Raw genomic sequence first — 18639 nt, forward strand, 5'->3', positions numbered from 1 at the left:
AGAGAGAGAGAGACAGAGACAGAGATCGAGAGAGATCGAGAGAGAGAAGAATCGACGAAACTGAGATTAGATTGAAATTGTGCATATGGTTAGTAGACGATGCAGATGGTGATGGCGGTGGCGGTGGAGCTTTGAAATCAAAATCATTCTGAGATTGGATTGACCGAATGATGAATCACCGAGCTGAAGAAGGTTGAATCAAGTTGAAGGAACTGAAGGGTTTAGAGAGAGAGAGAGACAGAGAGCGAGTGAGAGATTTGAGGGACCGATTTCTCTGAGGCTCTAGGGTTTCTCAGATTCAAATAAGTTGTGAGAGATTTGAGGGTTTGAAGAGAGAGAGAGAGACACTGTAACACATTTGAAGGCGCTTTTCAAACGACTCCTTTACTTAAACGGTACCGTTTTAATAAAAATAAAATGTGACGTTTATAAAACGCCATTAAATATTAAAAATAGTGGCGTTTAAAAAAATGTCGTTAAATAAACGCCGTTAAATCATATATTTCCTGTAGTGTAAGGTCCCTTAACCTTATTTTACGTTATAAAATACCTAATTTACCTTTCTTTATAACATAAGTTTGTTTGGATTTTGGCAAACTGAATATTCTATTGCTGACTTCACGGTGAAGATTTTGGAAACTGACTTCGCGGTGAAGATTTCGTAGGGATTTCACAAGTGTTGCAGTGGACTTGACAATACAGATTGCTATGATCGTGTAAGTGTTACAGTATGTTGATTGTGTAGATTTTTCAGTAGAGTTCAATCAAGTATATTTTCGATGGAAATTCCACGTGAATTTCGATTTTTGTTTTGAATTTTATATAAGGATTCTGATTTCATATTAGTTTTTCGAGTGTATTTTTGTATTAGGTTTTTGTTTTCAATTTTGATCAATTTAAAAGAGAGACTAACTCAGTGAAGTTGTTTATGATTTTTGGAGTTGATTTTTCATTCTCCGTTATTGATCAATTTTAGAAAGAGGCCAGCTTGATAGAGTTGATTTTGATTTTTGGAGTTCATTTTTCATTTTCTATTTTTTGATCAATTTCAAAGAGGGTTGACAGTGGAATTGATTTTGATTTTGATTTTTAGAGTTCATTTTTTGTACTCTGTTTTTCATCAACATGCTTATCAATGATAAGTTTTGTTCTCTATTTTTTCAAACTAGAGAAATTTCTTTAAACTAGAGATAAGTGTAAATTTCTTATCATTTTTTGTTCTCTAAGTTTTCTTTTATGTTTTTCTACACTTTTGTTGGTATAATCTAGAGAAAATTATAAGTTTGTTATTATAATCCAACGAAAATCACAAAGAAAATTATAAGTTCATATGGACATATTATTATAAGTTTCTAATGCAGATAGAATCTCAAAGAAAATTGTAAGTTTGTAGTTTAGTGAAGATTACAGAGAAAATTATAAATTTGTAGTCTAGAAAAAATCACAAAGAAAATTGTAATTTGTTATGGACATATTACTATAAGTTTGTTATTTTTTATTTATTTTTTTTCTCAATTGAATGTTTTGTGAGCATAACAGAGCTTCTCTATGAGTTTCTCTAAATTTGTGTAGAATAGTTAGCATTTTTGTTAATTTGATGTTAATGTGTTTTTGTTTTTGTTTTTGTGATCTTGAAAGTGAATATAAGTTCTTAAATTTCTCTGAACTTTTATTTGTAGTTCAGAGAAAATTATAAATTTGTAGTTCAAAGTGAATATAAGTTTTTGTTTCTCCGAGCAAAAGTTATTTTTTGTGTTTTTTCTTTTAGTTTAGATGGACAGTACAGTGTTTTTTTATTATCTTAAAGGTGTATATAAGTTTGTAAATTTCTCTGAATTTTGATATGAGTGTAATATTGCACAATCACACAGACAAAATTGCAAGTTTGTAATTTAGTGAAAATCACAGAGAAGCTTATAATTTCATAACAGATCTTCTGTGTGATTTTTGTTTATGATTATGTTTAATAGTTAACAGTAAATTTCTCTGTGATTCTCTCTGGATTCATTAAGTTTTTTGTGATTTTGTTTTTGTTATCTTGAAGGTAAATATAAGTTTGTAAATGTCTCTGAACTTTTATTTGAGTCCAGAGAAAATTATAAGCTTGTTATTATAATCCAGAGAAAATTATAATTATTATAAATTTCTATGGACTTTTATGTTGTTCTTGTGAAGTGTTTTTATATTGAACAAATTATTTTTCTTATTTTTTCTTTCAATTTTGCCGGACAGTGCAGTGTTGTTACTGTGCAAATATAGGAATGATATTATTGTCATTAATGTTTCATGTGAATTGAATTTTGCAGAATTGACTGGCATTTTTGTGTAAAACATGGGAGAATTTGAAACCTAAGACGATGTGTATTTCATATTCTATCGTCGGCCATCTGAATTGTGTGGTTCGAAATAATATTGATTTTTTTTAATATGTTGAGGGTTGTTTGTGCATGTGGTGTTGATATAGTTGATGTTTTAGTTATTAGATGTAGTACTTCTGATCAAAAGGATGAAGTGAGGTCTAATTGGGTAGATGTTGTGCATGGTGAATGTGATAGGCTAGTGGATATTGAAAGGAATTCACTATCTAAGTTTTGTTATCATCAAGAAAATGTGTTATTGTCAGCTGGTTGGCGAAATAATATTACGAGTGTTGGACAAAAGTTTAAGGGTAGTGTGGTTTAGTTCTGTATTATTTTATGCAAGTATGCTATTGAGATTGATTTTCAGTTTGCGTATGTTAAAAATGACAAGCTGAGGGTTACGACAGAATGTGCATACAAGGAATCAAAGGGATGTATGTAGCGTGTACATGCTTCAGTTGAAAAAACAAATAGGTTCTTTCACATAAGAACTTTAAACAATGAACATACATGTGGTGTGGTGGTTCGTACTAGTAAACATGCTAGGATGACTTTCAGCTTAGTTTCTGGGCTGATACTTGAAGAGGTAAGTGCAAAACCTTTAACTCCTCCAGTGGATGTTGTCATAGAAATGAAAGACAAGTATGGGGTTTCAATTAGTTATAACTGTGGTTGGTTGGGGGTTAAAAAAGAAAAATGTAGTACGTATGGGGATTCTTGTGTGTCTTCGATCAATTACGGTGATATTTTGATGAGGCATTGAAGAACAATCTAAGTAGTCGTTTTGAGTTAGATTTTGAAGATAACAAGCATTTCAAAAGAGTGTTTGTGGCTTTTCATGCATGTATTGCTGGTTTCAAATATTGTCGGTCATTACTGTTTCTTGATGGAACATTTTTGAAAGGATGATACAAAGGAGTTATGCTTGCTGCAACGGGGAAAGATGAGAATAAAGATAATTGTAAGTATATCTAATTTTATCTAAGTATGTGAATTTTTCATACATGTGGGAATTGAGTGAATTTTCTATTTTTGTGATTATGTTTTGTGATTTTTCTTTAACACTTTGAATTTTCTCTGATTTTAGCCACAGTGTGAATTTTCTCTGGATTTTGGTCAGTGTGTGAATTTTCTCTAGATATTGTCATTGTGTGAATTTTATCTGTAGTTGGTCACTAAGTGAATTTTCTCTGGATATTGTCATTGTGTGAATTTTCTCTGTGGTTGGTCACTAAGTGAATTTTCTCTAGATGTTGCCAATGTGTGAATTTTCTCTGGAGTTAGTCACTAAGTGAATTTTATCTGAAGGTTGTCATTGTGTGAATTTTCTCTAGATTTGGCCACTGTGAAGTTTTTTTGGATGTTAGCAGTGTCAAATTTGTCTGGTTGTTTATTGTTATAATTTTCTCTACATGTGTATATCTAATATGGTTGTTCCTATTTGTTTTGTAGGTTTTTTTCCTATAACTTTTGTCGTTGTTGATGCTGGGAATAAAGACAATTGGTTTTGGTTGCTTGAACATTTATGTAAAGTATTGTGATCGAAGAGGGTGATAAGTTTCATATCAGATCGACATTGTAGCATTGTGGAAGGAATTGCCAGGTTTTTCACTAATTACTATCATGGATTTTGTCTTGAACATCTAAAGAGAAATTTGAGAGATAGGTTATCATGTGGAAACACAAATTTGGTTAGGAAGACGATTGTGTTCAAGTTTTCAGAATGTGCATATGCGCCAGCAAATGCATCATTCCATTTCAAGTTAAATGAATTAAAAAGTGAGGGAGGAGACATTGTGAGTGTTTTCTTGAGAAGTTTACCATATGAAAATTGAAGTGATGCATATTTTGAGGAGAAACATTACGGTGAGATATATTCAAATGTTGCTGAGTTATTCAATTCATAGGTACGAGAAGCTCGGCACTTGCCAATAACAAATTTGGTAGACATGATACGGTTACAAATTATGAATATGAGGTTTGATAAGAGGCTGCTCTCTAGTAAATGGAATAAAGTTCTCTATCCTCGTATGGATAGTGTATTGAAGAAGGCTTTCATAGATAGGAGGACATGGAATGTGAGTTTATCATCTGATAATGTCTTTAAAGTGCATTGTTTCCTTTGGTTATGGTTGATCTTGGGTTGAGAACTTGTTCATGTCGAAAATGGGAAATAAATGGATATCCATGTCAACATACTGTTGCTACAATTTTTAGGAGTGGAAAGAATTTGAATTCATTTGTTGAACTATTTTTTCATACTGATATGTATCGTCAAACATACTCATTTTCGATTGGCCCAGTTCCAACTGTTGAAAAACCTGGAAGGCCAAAGAAGAACATAATTGATTCTACTAGAGAGTTTAAAAGGGTGATTAAGTGTAGTCAATGTGAGAGTATTGGTCGCCATAATAAGAGGACATGCAAGGAACCTGCATTAAATAGTTGAGAATAATACATTTTATTAATTGAATAATGCATTTGATGATTACTTTGTGTATTTAGTTTTGTGAAATGTATTTTTTGGACAGTGTGTATATAATAATACCAATCAAATTCATCTAGAGAAATTTTCCAATAGCAATGAAAATTACTTTTGTATTGTGTTTTTAGAAACATACTTTGGGAGTGCCTTTATAATACCAGTCAAATTCATCCAGAGAAATTTGCCAAAAGTAGAGAAATTTACTATGGGCATTGTTTTTGTTGAAATGTGCATTGTGTTTTGTGAGGTCAAATTCATCCAGAGAAATTTTCCAATAGCAGAGAAAATTACAATGTGCATTGTGTTTGCTAATACATACTATAGGTAGTGTGTTTATAATACTAATCAAATTCATCTAGAGAAATTTACTTACAGTAGAGAAAATTCTTTGTGCATTGTGTTTTATGAGGTCAAATTCATCTAGAGAAATTTGCCAATAGAAGAGAAATTTACGAGGGGCATTGTGTTTATTGAAATGTGCATTGTGTTTTGTGAGGTCAAATTCATCCACAGAAATTTGCCAATAGCATAGAAAATTACAATGTGCATTGTGTTTGTTGAAACATACTATAGGCAGTGTGTTTATAATACCAGTCAAATTCATCCAAAGAAATTTGCCACTAACAGAGAAAATTCTCTATGCATTGTGTTTTGAAACTTCAAATTCATCTAGAGAAATTTGTCAATAGCAGAGAAAATTACTATGCACTTTGTGTTTTTTGAATTTGATGATTTCTTTGTACCAACACAGTGCATTACAGATTACATGATCATATAGGCACCATCTTGGCACGATACGAGTTAAATTTCTCTATGAATTTCTGGTACCATCATACTAGAGAAATTTCTGCAGACAATTTTCTCTATGTAGATTGTGTTGACAATCACCACTTAGCATGCATTATAAAAAAATATATATATACATATATGTCAAACATCATTATTCCTTCCATGTATGAAAAAACAAATTGAAGGGTTATTCCTAATTACATTGTATGCATTGTCTTCCTTTTACTAGTGTGCTTTCACTATTATACTTTTGGTTCTTCTTCTGGTGGTATTTGAATTGGTTTTGTCCATGACCGGCCAACTTCGGTCACAAATCTCTCTATGATTTCTACCCTCATCAACCTTACGTCTTGTGTCGACAATTTCGAGCTGATAGGTTCATTGTTGCTATATTGTCTTATTATGTAGCATACAAAGAGGCCACAATCCACACTGCATACAAATTATAGGTATAGTTAGTTTTAAGAAACATTCAAATTAGATTATCTTATTTATAGATGTTGTATGAAACTTACGAATCACTGTCTTATTATGGAGTGTTAGGTTTTTATTCTTGGCAACCCCGTTTGACAAAACTCCTTTGTGTTGTTAATACTTTCAAGATTGCCTCTTCGTTGATTATGACGGAGATCGAGCTGCTCGGTTAGCTCGTGGGGGTCCAGAGGGCAGCACCCCTTGGCGGGTCCGGGGCAACGCCACGGCGGGGTCGAGGGGCAGCGCCCCCGAAGTAAAATGCAAAAATGTATTCCAAGTTGCCTGTCCGCTCAAGCGGACATTCCCCCGCTCGAGCAGAGAATGCTGAGTTCCAGAAGTTTATTCACCTGCAAAAATACTGGATGTTGTTTTTTCCCGCTTTAGCGGCCAATTAGACGCTCAAGCGAAAATCGCGAGATAGTTTTCTATAAATACGTGTTTCAGTCCAAATCTAGGATTACTTCTCCAGATCTTCTTCTTGGATATTAGGATTTATATCTGGGGCTATTTTGTTAGTTTTCTTTGATGTTTTCATTGAGTATTCAACTTATGGTTTAAGAAGCATACATCAAAGGTTCGTTTGTTCATTCTATACAAAAGAGAGAGTTGTTCTTCAGTGGATTCTGAATAATTCGAGCCTGAAGTTTTGGTGGATTCTGGAGTGGCTCATCGTCAAGACAATTCCGAGGTGAAGACGGGGTTGGAAGAGACACATAGAGGTTGGTTCAATTCAGGCGTGGATTCGCTAGGTAATTGAGAGTATACCTTTGTAATTCCTTTATATCTTCTTAGTAGATTGTTTTGTGGCTGTTGCCCGTAGTTTTTTTTTATCACAATTGGAGGTGTCCAATTGTGGTTTTTCCACGTAAAGTCGTTGTGTCGATTTGTCTTGATTGTTTGATTGGGATTGTTGTTTACTACTTAAAATTGATACATAATTACAAATCAACATTTAGGGAATTTCTAGATTTTTCAATTGGTATCAGAGCAGGTCGTTCTATTTTGTTTAAAAAAAAATTCTTTTAGAACGAGATCTTGTTTGATTTGTGATAATGGATTCAATACGTAAGGGAAATTCTATGGTTCGACCACCCCTACTTGACGGATCCAATTATTCTTTTTGGAAAGCTCGGATGAGATCGTTTTTAAAATCTATTGATGAAAAAGTTTGACAATCTATCATGTATGGGTGGACTGAACCGACGATTACCGTTGATGGAGTAACTTTTCCCAAACCAATCGATAAGTGGGACACAATTGATTACCAAAATAGTAGCTGGAATAGTAAAGCTATCAATTCTCTCTTTTGCGCTGTCACACCTGAAGAGTTTAGTCGTATTTGTAATTGTGAAGTCGTAAAAGAGGCTTGGCATATCGTACAAACCATTCATGAGGACACTCCTTCTGTGAAACGCTCAAAACTTCAAAGGCTCACATCTAGTTTCGAAAACCTTTCAATGAAAGATAGTGAGACCTTTGATGAATTTTATGCGAAGTTAGTGACATTATAAATTCCAGCTTCAATTTAGGTGAAAAAATACCAGAATCCAAAGTTGTGGGAAAAATTTTGAGATCCTTGCCCGATCGGTTCCAACCAAAAGTTACGGCTATTGAGAAGGCTCAAGATGTTGACAACCTCAAACTAGATCACTTGGTTAGAAATCTCCAAACTTATGAGGCACATAGGAATTTAAAAGAGAAACAAAAAGATATTGCTTTTAGTAGTGCTCATAGAGTTGGAAAGTATTCTAATGAGGATTGTGAGATAGATTTCAAGATTACGGCTGCTTTTGTTAAACAATTTAAAAAATCTTTTTTGAAAAAGAATCCTAATCTTTTGGAATCTACTCATACTCATAAATCTAAAGGCAAAGATAAACTCAAAATTAATTCTATAGCCAAGAAGGAGAAAAGAAAAATACAAGGGAACTCTGAAAGAGTCCAATGCTATGAGTGCCAAGGATTTGGCCACTTTGCTTCAGAATGCCCCACTCGTTTGAAGAAGAAGAAAGCCCTCGCCATCACTTGGGATGATGAATCAGAATCTGATGAAGATGAAAGTGACAACGAAGATCAAGGCGAAGAGGGACATAAACAATTCTTTGCTTTCATGGCGGTTTCCGAAACTAAGGGACGAACAGAGTATCCGAAGAGCCCGGTTGAGCATGCCACTGATGATGAATCCTTAGGAAGTGATGATGAAGAGCTTGAGCAAGCTTATGAAAAGTTGTATAAGAAGTCTCTTAAGTTATCCAAATTGAATGACAAACTCACTATGAAACTCAAAGCATGTGAAAGTGAGAATGTTAAACTAAAAGAGGAGATTTCCAAGGCTAGGATTGATGCCATCAAGATAGCTAATGATCGACAAACTCTTTGTGCAAAGCTCTTGACTTGTGAGACAGAGAGGAATGAGCTACAGCAAATCTATGCAACATATGAAGAAAAAATTGAAACTCTCTGGATGTCTCAAGTTGCTTTGGAAGAACTAATGATCAAGAAAGAAGAAGAACTCAAGTGTGCTATGGCTACCATTGGTCTTTGGAACAGATGATCAAAGACTTTGGACAATATCATTGGGTCTCAACAAATTTGTTCTGACAAGAGTGGCATTGGCTTTGGTGATAACAAAGAGCAAAAACAGAGTGCATCTACATCTCATGATACAAGAACTCAAGGAAAGAGAGAACAAAAAATTCATCATAAGGATGGACTTCTCAAACTTCCTAGAGTTGGTAAGGTAAAAGAAAAGAAGGTACACCCTGTTTTTATTTGTCATCATTGTGGTATGCATGGTCATATTCGCCCTTATTATTATAAGTTGCATGGGAAAGTGTCTCATAGAGATGGAAGAAATTCCAACATCTCGTGGGGTAGGAGACACTTCATTGGTAGTAAAGAGATTAAAGGTCATATTAGACCTCGTTATTTTGATCAGCTTGAGACCAAACTTGGAGCGAGTTTGTATTTGCCTAGACCTAGACATAAGAAGTTGGAAACCAAATCGAGACGGGTTCCCATTGAAGGAGAAGGGAACCACAACGTCAAGACACTATCCAAGAACCACAATTCTCACAATTTTGTTCATACTAAAGCAGTTTGGGTGAGAAAACTTGACTTGTATTAATTTGTTTTGTCGTTTTAGTTTTTGGGTTTTTGTGTGTGTGTGTGTGTGTGTTTTTTTTTGTCATTACATGTGTGCTTGTTCATTTTTTTTGTTTTTCTTTAGTTAAAAAAAATGAAAAAAATCTAAAAAGATTTTCTTAGTATGGTTTTGCAAGCTTGAGATTTTTGAGTGGTCCTTGGTGCATATTGGAATTGATGAGAATATCCATTACATGTTAATAAGTGTGTATTTTCTGTAGTCATTACTCATTTTGGAGTGTGTGTTTTGATTAGTATGTCTCATTCTGTACACACTCTTGGATTAACAAATATCGGAGTCTTCCGCCTTAGTGATATTTTTTTTTGGACTTCTGGGATTGTATCTTTTGCTTTTCTAGAGGAATTGACCTATACTAGCATATCATGGGTGATGTTGAGTCTCTTAACCACCTTTCATCTTTTTGCATCTCCACGGCTTTCCCCTCTGTTCTTTGTAGTCCAGGCATGAGGAAAAGGCTACCTCAGAGTCGCCAACCAGGTCATCCTTATTATATCCATGCTTCTCTGGTTCGGTTTCCATACTCTTGAGCGTATCAGCCGCCAATGAGTGTGCAAAAGAAAGAAAAAATGTGCAAAAGAAAAAAAAAACTGTGCAAAAGAAAGAAAAGAAAAAGATGTGAAAAATAAAAATAAAAATAAAAGATTCATTGATTGAGGGGGAGCCTCTTCTTTTACTCACCAAATACCCCTTGATTCCTAGTGGTTTGACTTTTCTTTGTTGTGCTTAGATTCTCTTGTCGGAGGTCCCACTTTCAGATCACTACTAGGATTGAATCTAGTCTTTGTCGAACTCCAAGAGTCATACTCTTGTAATGTATCACTTTCTACAGACTGTGCACATTGTATTTACTAGTAATTGTGTTTCTTGGATAATCTTGTGTGTTCTAAGGTACAAATCTGAGATTTCTGGCTTGCTCCACCATATTACTTTTTGTCTTTTTCTTCTTGTTCATTGTTTTTAGTGAAGGGGAGTTTGGTTTATCATTACAAGAGTTTGTTAGCATAAACACTTTGATTTGTTTGGTAAGAGAGATTGGCTATAGTTGTTTTGTATGTTACTATGCACTGTTTGCTAATTATTTCCTTCTTGCATGCTCTTGATATTTACATCATCATATCATTGCTTGTGTGGTTTCTGATCGTGCTTTAGTTAATTGAGCTTCCTTTGTCAATTCGTGACAAAAAGGGGGAGTAATATTGTCTGGTGCATGTGTTTTAGGATTTCATGTATTCATGCCATGTGACGGGTGCATGTGTCTTAGTTTTCAGGTTATCATGTTACATGTTCTTAAAATCTCCAAGTTGCATCTATTCATGTTTTCCATATCATGTTTCAAGATAATCGTGTCATATGTGTATTGCTTTTTCATATTCTCTTGTGGGACTAATAATTGTTTTTGGAGATTGTGGCACTAATAGTTGTTTTGCAGATCATGACCTTGAGAAAGAAATTTATTTTTATTGGCTGTAAGGGTTGGGGTGTTTAGGATTTATTTGTTAGGTGTGTTTTGTCACGGCATTGTCAAAGGGGGAGATTGTTAGGTTTTTATTCTTGGCAACCCCGTTTGACAAAACTCCTTTGTGTTGTAATTTTATTCGCATTTTTATTTCAGTGAGATATGAGTTGTTAGATGCGAATCCAACCCGAATCGTGCCTTGCAGAGAAGTTTGTGATGTTAATATTTTCAAAATTGCCACTTCGCTGATTATGACGAGGATCGCCCCCGAAGCAAAATGTAAAAATGCATTCCAAGTTGCCTGTCCGCTCGAGCGGACATTCCCCCGCTCGAGTGGAGAATGCTGAGTTCCAGAAGTTTATTCGCCTGCAAAAATACTGGATGTTATTTTTTCCCGCTCGAGCGAAACTTTCCGCGCTTGAGCGTAGGTCCGCTCGAGCGGCCAATCAGACGCTCGAGCGGAAATCGCGGGACAGTTTTCTATAAATACGTGTTTCAATCCAAATCTAGGATTACTCCTCCAGATCTTCTTCTTGGATATTAGGGTTTATATCTGAGGCTATTTTGCTAGTTTTCTTTGATGTTTTCATTGAGTATTCAACTCATGGTTTAAGAAGCATCCATCAAAGGTTCGTTTGCTCATTCTATACAAAAGAGAGAGTTGTTCTTCGGTGGATTCTGAAGAATTCGAGCCTGAAGTTTTGGTGGATCCTGGAGTGGCTCATCGTCAAGACAATTCCGAGGTGAAGACGGGGTTAGAAGAGACACATAGAGGTTAGTTCAATTCGGGCGTGGATTCGCTAGGTAATTGAGAGTATACCTATTTAATTCCTTTATATCTTCTTAGTGGATTGCTTTGTGGCTGTTGCCCGTGGTTTTTTTTATCACAATTGGAGGTGTCCAATTGTGGTTTTTCCATATAAAATCGTTGTGTCAATTTGTCTTGATTGTTTGATTGGGATTGTTGTTTACTACTTAAAATTGATACATAATCACAAATCAACATCTAGGAGATTTCTAGATTTTTTATGGAGCATTGTTGACATATTCAAAGTCATAATTTGTATTTTGTGAGTCTATCAATTTGAAAGAGGGTTGTGATCATGCCTCTCTTTTAAGGCAAACTTTCAAAAAATTCTCCACATAATCTTGCTGCAAAAAAATAATTTTTAAATAACATCGAAATTTACACACAAATTAATGGGATTCTATGAAAATTATCATCACATAAACATTATCATGGATCAGAGAAATTTGTACTCATTACCAATTGTTTCGCATTTTTGATATATTTGTCTTGTGCATCATCCCTCCTTGGCCATAGTGAGTTGTAGTACCTCCATAAATTGTCTTGTTTATCCAAGACTAGTAAGGTCCAATGATTTCCATCTGTTGACTTCTCATTGCCCCAGGTATTTATTGGGAAATGGAGGAACCTGTAGTTCCTCCATGATGTTTCAAGATGCTTTTCAAATAATGAAACTCGGAAAATTTGATTTTCAGTCATCTTGATGAAGTTTTGCGGTCAGAGAAAATCAAAAAATTGTTATAAGAAAGTTGAAATAACAGGAATTTAAGAAATATACACACAGAGAAATTTTAAATGCACACAACTAGCCAGAAAAATCTGGACTAGTGACACAACTAGCTTCAAAAAGTATCTTAACAAGAGAAAATAGTAAATAAATTTTAGAGAAAATCAAATAAAAGAGTAGTAACATACTAAGCTCATGCATATGAAAAAAAATGAAGTTGGTTGTTGTCCTTTTCTCCTTTGGTCAGCAAATAGGTTCTCTTTATAGCTATTAATAACTTGAAAAATATCATTTATCATTTATAATTGTAACATTGGTTTATAAAGGCTGATGGAACATTGTAGAGAAATTTTGACAAAAGAATTAATTGTTGGCAATTTCTTTTTCCTTTCTTAGGTTTCCAATATCTTCAAAGGTAATGAGATTCAACTCACTTGTCCAGATTCAAACCCTACAAGATGAGAAATAAGGAATTTAATAGTTGTTAATGCAATATAAGTTAGTAAATTGTTGTTTGTTATCTTCTATTTTATTAGTTGTACTTACTCGAGTCCAGACACATTTGATATGTGCTGCAAGATGTCTTTTACATGTTCTTTTACCAATTTTGAAATCGGTAGAGTTTGTGAAAAAACCCAAGATTTTCTGATGCTTGTTGGTTGAGGCAAGACATACTCATCGGCATCAAGTACTTCTTTGTCTTTGGCGGTTTGCTCTATTTGGTTTGCAACTTACTTTGAACCTCTAGTCACTTTCGCAACTTTAGGATATTGAAATTTTGGATCTTATTGCTTTTTTTTTTTTTTTTTCTTTCATTTGCCTTTAAATTCTTTATCATTGATGTAGGATTTTTTTTCACTATAAACAAAAAAAAATATCAGTAAAAGTTAAATTTTTCTGAAGTAACATATCATATTTCAATATGTAAATTTATTTGATTCAATATTTTCCAGTTACCATAGACCTTTGTCTTTTGTTTTGGTTACTGTTTGCGTGCCACTTTTTCTTGCTAGGTTGTTGGTTGTTGTTCCACTTGTATTCCAACTATACACAGTGAAAATCAAACAAGCCCCAAAAATCAAATAAGCAAATAGACAGAGAAAATCAAATAAACAGCAGAAATCAAACTGGCCAAACTAATGTGGTCAAAGAAATTTAACTTCCAGAGAAAATTACCATTGATAGAAAAAATTGTAATAAATAGAAATTTCTCTGAGTTATGTTGACACAAAAACATAAATTTTCAAACTAATGTGGTCAGAGAAATTTAACTTACAGAGAAAATTACCATTGACAAAGAAAATTGTAATAAATAGAAATTTCTCAGAGTTATATTGACACAAGGATATAACTTTTTGTGGCTCAAGATTTTCACTGACCTTGGGGTTGAACTTGTATTGGTGTTCGGCAAGGTTGTGTTGTTAGTTGGATGGATAGTTCTTGAATTTGTTCATGCAATCTAGCATTTTCAGTTTCAAGCTCTGAAATTGAATACCTCAACTGTTGAATTTTTTTTGTATCATCTTGTTTTTGAACCTCCAACGTCCTTAATTTCATTTGGTTTGTGCTGTCTCTTTCTTGAAGTTCTGAGTTATGTGATGTCAAGGTTCTTATTGCAATGTCATTTTCTATAAGTAATTCATTCCAGTTTATCTCTTCTTCTGTTTTGGATTTAGAAAGTGCCATTATTCTTTAATGTAGATCAGCAATTTGAGCATCCTTTGATTCCTCAGATTCTTGAGGCTGATGCATTGTTAAGCCACAAATGCTATCATGATGTTGGTCCATCGGCTCATTATGTTCTTTTTCATCACTTTCTTCATTATTTTCTTCTTCCTTTTTAGATTTCATCTTCTTCCTCATTGTCTACTTTATGTTCATTTTCTTCTTTGTCTTCTACTTTTACTTCTTCACTTTCTTCTCCGGCTTCCACTTCTGCACTGGTTGCTTGATCTTCTTCTCCATTACTTGCTTCTTGTTCTTCTGTGTTGCCTTCTTTTTCTTCACTCCCTCCTTCTTCTTTAGATGAATGTTCTAATGTCCCTTTGAATTTGACAATTGCCTTTTTTTATTCTTTCTTCTTCTTTTTACCAAGACAAAACTCCTCTGATGGGTTTTTAACTAGCTCCTTGTTATCTATCTGTAACAGGAGGCTCTTTTATTAAAGAAATGTTAAAAATTCATTGAGAGAAAAAATTCAAATAAAGCAGATAAAATTCATCTAAATCATATTAATGGGAAACAAACTTTAGAGAAAATTGTGCGGGATAGAGAAAATTACAGACAAGGAGATAATCTTATGAGTTAGAGAAAATTATGAAACAAGCAACATTATTTAGATATCAGAGAAAATCAATCAGGACATATAAGTTAATGTTACTATAATTGTATCAGAGAAATTTAGATTCTAGAGAAAATTCATTGCAAGGGCAGAAATAAACAATGGTAATCAAAAAGCGACATAAATTGAAATTTCAAATAAAATTGATCTTAATCAGTCAAGGCACATAAGTTACGGGCCAGATAAAATTCATCTAAATGATACTAATGGGATACAAATTTCAGAGAAAATTTTGTGGGCTAAAGAAAATTTCACAAAAGGACAAATAATTTTATGGGCCAGAGAAAATTAATTAGGGCATATAAGTTAATGTGTTATAATTGTGGTAAAAGAAATTTGAATTCCATAAAAAATTAATTACAAGGGCAGAAATAAACTAGTGGTAATCAAAGAAGAAACATAAATTAAAAGCTCAAAGAAAATTGATCTCGATCAATTAAGGCACAAGAAGGGAAACAAACCAGTGGTTAGAGAAATTTTAGAATTTCATTGAGATTTTAGTGGCGATAGAAATCTAACCCGTCGAGGTGCAAGAGAGTGGACTAGTGTCTTCTACAGCTATTTGGTCAAGCTTTGCAGATTCCACTTCGCACATCTTGGGAAGTCGGTTGTGTTACTATCTTCCGAGTCAATGATATTCTCATGTTCACATAGCCAATACTGTGATGGAAATTAAAGTAATTAAATTTTGCTAAACACACAAATTTGTAAGTATCATAACTGTAAATTAGAATGGAAATTATACTTACCAGCAATGCAATGACACACCCCGTAACTTTTTCTAGAGTTTTGTGCAATGGTATGATAGAATCGATCAATGTTGATGTGATTGCTTCTAGCCAATCATACTATTTCATTGATTCAACAGGTTCCACATACTTTATAAAAATCCACCCTATTGAATTCTCACTTGTTGCAAAAAATAGGGTGAGACACAAGTACAAGGTAACAATGATTGCTATATCTTTGAAGTCAGTTGGTTGCTTGCCTTTCATTGCTTTGACCAATGCATTTTTAAGAACAGGACCAGTGAGCCTTGTGTCCTTTGGGAATCTTCTCCTTAGAAATGCAGATTTTGTTTTTTTTGGGTATCTTAATGACATGGCGCCTTTACCTCATTGCAAACCAAAAATCAAGGTCATGTCATTGGTTGTAAAGGTCAAGTTCTTTTTACCAACTGTGAATGCGTTCATTTTTTCATTGTAACATTGGATTATTGCAACTACATCATCATCAGATTTCCTAGACTTCCAGTAGACACCCCATTTTTGACTGCCCTTAAGACTTGGGTGCCACTGATTGATCACTTGATGATGAAAGTTGTGCTATGCAAACATTCGATTTCTTCAGCAAAAAGAGCTTCTAAATCCCAACCTTACACCCCATTTTGGACCAAAACTATTTTGACCAAAAATATTTTAGACCTTAAAACACTCTTTTTCAAAATATTTTTGAAAATGCTTCTACGATGTTCCGAGGCTCACATTTCGTTAAATAGTGCACTTTTCGGTAAACCGAGCAAGGACAAAATGAAAATAAATGGAAGGGAGGTGAACTCTTTGAAAAATCTTTAAAACATCTTATTTAGAGGTTTAGAGTTGAAGAAAATAAGAGGGGACGGAAGAAAACTAGTTGGGGGAAGAGTTAGGCATTAATCCATTATGATAAAACTGAACTGCCTTCACTAAAATAGACATATCTCTTTACACGCTTAGAATTTAGATGTGAGGCTTCCACCATTGGAAATTAGACTTCTGGGGCTTCAATTTAGACTCAAGAATGACCTGAAACAAAGTCCAGATGAAGGACATATGCCCATTTGAAGTTGGGCTCGAAAATAGATTTTTGTGGCTGGCCAGTGGAAGTGGCCTGCCGGCCATTGGTGCAAATTTTGGCCATTTTGAGTGTTTTTCCGGCCACCAATGATGGTCTTTCGGCCACCAATGTGGCCAACCAACCACTGGTGTCAAAAACTAATTTTTTTGCAGATATTTATGCCAGCTGTTTCCACAATGCTCCACCCGTCTTTTTATAAATATTTCAACCTGAAGCTTATATTTTTCTATATATAAAGGACCTTCCTCTTGGTTTCAAGGTTAGAAAAAAATTGGGGAAGGAAATTAGGGTTAGGGTTAGGGTTAAGGTTAGGGTTACAAAAAATTCTTAAAAAGCTCCTAACACTTGCATAGCACTTTCCCTCTCTACCTTGCAACCTACACACCTTCTCTCTACACTTCCTAAACCAACATTGGAGCTCTTCTTGATGAGGTTCATGTGTCCAAATTTCAGTCCTTGAGAGTGACAATTTGTGAGTTTGTTAACAAAAAAGCTACCTTGCTTCAAGAGGTATAACTTATGCAATCTTTCCACTGCTTCTCTAGTATCTTTTTTTTGTTGTTTTCATACTATTTTTGGGTTGTAAAACCTTTATTTTTGTGTGCTGAAATTCGTGGTTTTAGGCCTTTTAGGGTTAGGGGGTGGTTCACCTTTCTTTTATTCCTTGTTTACAAGACCTTTCCACTTGTGTTTCCCACTTTTAAACTATTTTTTTTTGGCCTTTTTACCACTGAATTTCAGAGCTTTTTCAGTGGCCAAAATCATGTTTTGACGTCCAAAATTGGAGAGGTTAGCCTCCCCTCCTTGTGTCTTGTTTGCTAGCCTAGTTGACTCTATGTGTTAGCTTATTTTTCTAGCCATCTGTAGCTTAATTCCAGCATGTTTTAGGCTCTATTTCAAACTGTTTTGCCTCTATTTTTGGCTGTTTAGTGCATTTGAGTCTTGTTTTGCATACTTGTAGTGTAAGTGTTCTCACAAGTTTGGTGTTTTAGGCTTTTAAGCACCACTTGTTTGAGTTGATTGCCATGTTTTAGTGCTATTCTCACTTAATTTCAATACTATTAATCGCTGCAACCTTCCTCATTTCTTGACTTTTTCATTTTCTTTGAGGGTTATTTCAACCATGGGATTGTGTAAGCTTGAGATTGAGGTCCATACTTAATGGTTTAATCCTCTTTTGGGGGTTCATTACCAACGGCGTGACACCTCTCTCTTGCCTTAAACTACCTCTTGTTTGACACCTCCTTCTTTTTTAGAGGACTTACTCACCAATGGACTTAATTGGTTAAGGAATGGTTGGTAATCTAAAATGAGTAAATAAAAGTTGAAACTAAAATTGTGTAAGATAAAAATTGGTTATGCCTTGTTGTGTTTCAAATCGGACGTTAATTTGAACACAAGAAAAATTGGAACATTTCATACTCAAAGTGATGAAATGTGCTAAGTTTCCTAGGTCACCATTGCCCTTGATCATGCATAATAGGGTGAAGGTTTTGGTCTTGTTTGGGCATTTATTAAACTTGCACGTCTTAGTTCCTTAGCCATCATGCAATGAAATTGCTTGATTAATGGTTTGAGGACCAAATGTATCACTCCTTTGAGATATTGTGATAATAAGGAGGGATACACAGTACAAACAACCTGTGAGAATACCCCATCTTTGCCCTGTTTTCTCTTTGTTGCAACAAGGAATGGTGTATCATCAGTGGCCCGTCGGCCAATGTTACTGGCCTGCAGGCCATCAGTGTTGGACGGCAACCCCCCTAATGGTGGCCGATCGGCCACCACTTCTGGCCTACCGACCACCAATGAATTTTGAGCAGAATGTTTGTGAAGCAGAGCTAAGTTGATCTGGGAGTGGAAAATCAGTGCAAGAGTTGTGCAACAGAGGCTTCCGAGAGCAAACAATGGATGCTCTTTGGGTGAAAACTGAGCATGCATGGACCTCCGTTGCTCTACGGCGATAGTTAATTAGTTTAATTAGCATTTAGCTATTTATTTGTTGTACTTAATTAGTTGTAGCTAATTAGTTTATTTTGTACTTATTTAATTAGTTTAGATTAATTAAATTAGTTTGTGTTGTAAATATTTAATTAGCTTAGCCTAGTTAAATTATTTAATTGTTGTACTTAATTAATTAGCTTAGAATAGTTAGTTAATTTATTTCATTCAAGTTTTGTAATAATTAGTTAAGTAG

This window comes from Camellia sinensis, chromosome 2 (assembly GCF_055761805.1).
Source record: "Camellia sinensis isolate YWXY chromosome 2, ASM5576180v1, whole genome shotgun sequence".
Classification (NCBI taxonomy): domain Eukaryota; kingdom Viridiplantae; phylum Streptophyta; class Magnoliopsida; order Ericales; family Theaceae; genus Camellia; species Camellia sinensis.